General features: G+C 37.2%; 1 pseudogene; it reads left to right on the top strand.

The window, feature by feature from the left end:
* The first annotated feature begins 944 nt into the window (after positions 1 to 944).
* LOC145677626 (small subunit ribosomal RNA) lies at positions 945 to 2159 on the top strand (annotated as a pseudogene).
* The last annotated feature ends 3305 nt before the right edge of the window (positions 2160 to 5464 follow it).

The raw sequence follows: 5464 nt of genomic DNA, 5'->3' as shown, positions 1-5464 counted from the left end.
TGTAAAGATAATGCCAGAGTGAAGGGAGCCAGATTTCACTTGAAGGAGCAAGAGCCAGTGTGGTTAAGAAGTGAGCCGTTTTGTACTCTTAAGGAGGGATGCCGATTGACTTTGAACGGGCTGTCCTCGCTTTAGAGTTTGGGCCAGTTGACGGGAGCTTACTTGTCCTTCTTGAGAATGAGGCCAGATAGCATGTCCTTTCTAGCTTACAAAGGCTTATGCGGAGCATTGTTTTTTGTAAGTGACTTTTTATTCTCCATGTGGCATTTAAGTACCGATTTTCCTTAAGTTAAGGACGGTATAGACTCATCGCCAGTTTGAGCGTGTATCACTTGTCGAACGGAAGCCACTGTCATCCAAGGACACTAGTAGACTTATATTTCACTGGAGCAGGAGTCTAAATGTGCTTTTGTGGGTACCCTTACGGCCAGTTCTAACGGGAGCCAGGCCCCACAAAAGTAGGCTTATTCCGGTGGAAAAAGGAGTCTTTAAAATTTGCTGTGTCGGGTGAACGGCTATATGTAAACGGAAGCCACAGTCATCCGTAGGACATGAGTAGACTTATTTCGCTGGAGGAGGAGTCTAAATGTGCTTTTGTGGGTACCCTTACGGCCAGTTCTAACGGGAGCCAGGCCCCACAAAGGTAGGCTTATTCTGGCGGAAGAGGAGTCTTTAAAATTGCTCTGTCGGATGTACCGGCAACGTGTGGAAGGAAGCTGTTGTAACCCAAGGATACAAGTAGGCTTGTTCCATTGGATTGGGAGTCTAATATGCTCTTGGCGGCTGTCACACGGCCAGTATTAACGGGAGCTAGTCACCGCAAGAGTAGGCTTATTCCAGCGGAACAGAAGTCTAAAATGCTTGGTCGGGTGTAGCTTTCCTATCCTTTGTTAGAACGCTGTGTTGGTTGTGTCCAACACTTTCCGGCTTTTTAGTCGGTCAATTCCCTGGTTGATCCTGCCAGTAGTCATATGCTTGTCTCAAAGATTAAGCCATGCATGTCTCAGTGCAAGCCAAAACAAGGTGAAACCGCGAATGGCTCATTAAATCAGTTATGGTTCCTTAGATCGTACCTATCCTACTTGGATAACTGTGGTAATTCTAGAGCTAATACATGCAACTAGAATCCCGCCCAGCAATGGAAGGGATGCTTTTATTAGATTAAAACCAATCGGTCGGTTCGTCCGTCCGAAACCTTGGTGACTCTGAATAACTTTGGGCTGATCGCACGGTCTCTGTACCGGCGACGCATCTTTCAAATGTCTGCCTTATCAACTGTCGATGGTAGGTTCTGCGCCTACCATGGTTGTTACGGGTAACGGGGAATCAGGGTTCGATTCCGGAGAGGGAGCCTGAGAAACGGCTACCACATCCAAGGAAGGCAGCAGGCGCGCAAATTACCCACTCCCGGCACGGGGAGGTAGTGACGAAAAATAACGATACGGGACTCATCCGAGGCCCCGTAATCGGAATGAATACACTTTAAATCCTTTAATGAGAATCTATCGGAGGGCAAGTCTGGTGCCAGCCGCCGCGGTAATTCCAGCTCCGATAGCGTATATTAAAGTTGTTGCGGTTAAAAAGCTCGTAGTTGGATCTGGGTCTCGGACGATCGGTTCGCCGCCCGGCGTTTAACTGATCGTTCCGGACGTCCTGCCGGTTTTTCCTTTCTCGGTGCTCTTCATTGAGTGTCTTGATTGGCCGGCACGTTTACTTTGAACAAATTAGAGTGCTCAAAGCAGGCCGTGTCGCCTGAATGTTCGGTGCATGGAATAATGGAATAGGACCTCGGTTCTATTTTGTTGGTTTTCGGAACTCGAGGTAATGATTAATAGGGACAGACGGGGGCATTAGTATTGCGACGTTAGAGGTGAAATTCTTGGATCGTCGCAAGACTAACCGATGCGAAAGCATTTGCCAAGAATGTTTTCATTAATCAAGAACGAAAGTTAGAGGTTCGAAGGCGATCAGATACCGCCCTAGTTCTAACCATAAACGATGCCAGCCAGCAATCCGCCGAAGTTCCTCCAATGACTCGGCGGGCGGCTTCCGGGAAACCAAAGCTTTTGGGTTCCGGGGGAAGTATGGTTGCAAAGCTGAAAACAGAGCCAAATGGCATTCCCCTCTAAAGGGTAAAAAAATTTATGGTCGGACAAATCTAAAAAAAAAAAAAAAAATAAAAATAAAAATAAAAATAAATGTTAAAGAAAAGCCCCCTATTAATATTAGCAAGGAATAGAGAAACAATTATGAAACCAAATCCTAAACATCAAGATAATTACATTTTTCAACAATCAACTACAAATTCCAAATAAATCTTTATATCCAATTAATGCCCTAACAACAATCAATAAAAAAAAACTAATTCATAATCCCTTCTCCCTTCCTCCCATTCTCCCTATTTATTAACTATTTATACCTTCCTCTCCTGACACCTAAATTAATCCTGAATACCAGTTTTCATACCTTTGTTTAATCATAATTTCAACATAAAACAAAAACCCCATTAAAATCAAAATATTTCCAATAAAACTATAAATTAAATTTAAGATTCACATTAATTTATAAACAGTACCAATGCGTTTAGCCGTACTCTTCTTTTTTAATATTTTTTCTTTCTTTCTTTTTCTAATATTTTTCTTCTTCTATTTTTTCTTGCAATTCTTTTTTTAGATTATGTTTTTTTCATGCTTTTTATTTTTTAATTTCTTTCATTATATTTATATATAATCTTTTTAAATTAATTTTCACTATTTTTTTTATTTTCATCTTCAGCTTATCTTATTTTCAACTTATTTTCAAATTTTCTTATTTTCATAAATATACGGCATAAGCATTGATTCACAAAATATACAAATAAATCAAAAACATAAATCCTTTACAAAATATGTACAAAATATATATATATAAAATAACCTACATAACACTAAAACAGGTATATATTGCTCAAATCCAGACTTTTTTATATATTTGGACTACAAATAAATAAAAAACATACCACAATAAAAACTTTTTTATCTGACCCATAAATTCATTAATAATATTAAATAAAAACAAAATCAAATTCCTTGTGACATATTTAACATCGCAATTTAAGTAAAATCCATTAATGGTAGTCTAAGTGAGCATTTAATATTTCTATTGAAGATTTAATAATATAATTATACATACGTCTTTGCAAAAAATTGGGTACAGAGAACTCTTTAAAGGTTTTATTTAGGGATTTGGTAGTGCCCCCTCTAGATCCAAATATTAATGGTTTAACTTCAAACATCTTATCATCTTTAAAATATTTTTTTAAAACCATGTATTTTTCTCTTTTTTCATCAACTGCTTTCTCTTCCATGCCTTCTTCCTCAAATCTAATTGTCACATCAAGTACAACCCTTTTCCGTTCATTCTCAATAATGATGTCCGGTTTCAATTTAGTATTTCCAATAGTGAACTCAGGCTCCCTTCCAATATTAAAACCTTTTATTTGGAAATGTTTTAAAAACATTCCTACAATACGGTCATGCCTAACAATTCTTCTTTGTGCATGTGAAATGCACTTCCCTATTACATGACCAACAGTTTCTAAAGGTTCATGACAAGTACGACATTGTACATCAATCCCGGGGAGAGCTCTTGCCAAAGCAGTTCTCACCCCGTAAGTATTAGTTCTTAATTTAACAGCGTCAATGAACCTTCCATCCGGTAAGGTTTCTTCATATAAGAAGTTATTACAAAGTGAATTATTTTTAAAATATTCCAGTCCTTTACCCTGACTAGTTTTCCTCGCCCATTGTCGAAAACTTTCTTCTTTCATTTCTATTTTCTTGAACTGTAAGACCTTTAAATTATAGGGTCGCCTGATTTCAAGTTTATTAACTATTTTATCCTCTACCTGGTTAATGTTACTAACTCTAATCAATTCCTGGATAAATCCTTCCTCTTCATGCATCTTTAGGGTGTGTATAAATTTTAGCTGCGCTAATAAAATTATATTACTAATTTTCGGGAACCCTAATCCCCCATCCCTCTTTCTAGTATAAAAAAACTCATCTACGGTTCCCGAAATTAAATGTAACCACCTTTTTAGGTAACTTCTAACCAGGTCATCTACTTCCTTAAGGAAAGTAGGTGTAACCATACTCGATATCCATACATAAAAATACTTAGGCAATAAGTATGTTTGCAACAAATTTATTCTTTGTCGAGGCTTTAGATCTAAAGTCCCTAATCGAGTTAACATCTTCCCTAAATTACCTAGGTGGTGTTGATTTTCTATACCTCCTTGTAAGGTATACATACACCCCAAATATTGAAAAGGCTGATCATTCTGTAAAAATTTAATCTTTGAACCATTTATATTTAGATCCACCTCTTCCATTAACCATGATCTCCTATACGGCTTCATGCCGAAACTAATACATTTGTCAATAGCAATACTAAGACCAATTTTACTTAGATTTTCCACGAATAGATCTAAAATTTCTTGTAACTCCGTAGGATTGTTTCCTAGCAACAGGACATCATCAGCATACGCTAAAATTGGTATTTTTTGATTTTGAATTTTATATCCTTTATCTTTATCTATTAATTTCCTAATTACAGAGTCCATAACTAAATTAAATAAGAGGGGGCTTAGGGGATCTCCCTGTCGCACCCCTCTTTTAACATAAGTACCTATATCAAGCTTATTGAACATTGTTACATTGTTGTTATACATATTATTAACTACTTCAATGTACATATTAGGGACAGATCTTCCCTTTAATGCTTGGACAATGGCTTTATGAGGCACAGTATCAAAAGCCTTCTTTACATCTATCATAACACCATATAACGATGTATGTTTTTTACCTAATTTTATTACCGTATCCAAAGCAAAACAATTGATAAGGGTATTACTTCCCTTAGTGAAACCCTTTTGTGCACAATGAAGGTCTATTACCTTGTTCAATCTTTCTTCCATAAGCCCAGAAAATATTCTACAAAGCAATGAGGATATTGTTATTGGGCGCCAATTACCTACTCGATTCAAGTCCTTCCCTGGTTTTGGGATTAATGTGGTACAATTTTGGCGCCAATTTTCAGGAACCGTTCCAAAAAACAAAATGCAGTTATATAATTTAACCAATAAATACATAACCTCTTTCTTATTAACCTGCTCTTTTCTTATGCCATCAGGGCCGGGCGATGAACTATTACCCAGTCTCCTGATGCGTTGGCTAACCTCTTTTAAGCTAATAGGCTGTAGAAGATTTTCCATCTGATCATTATTCATTTCTTCCTTAAAAAATTCAAAATTACAATTACCCTCATTACCCCAAAGATCCCTATAAAAATTGTAGACATCGTCAGAACGTAGCTGACCAAATTCTTTGCCTACCTCCAAAAGGCGATCCTCAAAAATTAATTTTGAAAGCTTATCTGGGTTATTAGAATATAATTCTTGTATATGAGCATATTTTGCTTTATT

Source organism: Thermobia domestica, unplaced genomic scaffold, assembly GCF_964235325.1.
Source record: "Thermobia domestica unplaced genomic scaffold, izTheDome1.hap1.1 HAP1_SCAFFOLD_1133, whole genome shotgun sequence".
NCBI classification, from domain to species: domain Eukaryota; kingdom Metazoa; phylum Arthropoda; class Insecta; order Zygentoma; family Lepismatidae; genus Thermobia; species Thermobia domestica.
Note: the sequence above shows the minus strand (reverse complement) of the source record. Positions and strands in the feature narration are given on the sequence as shown.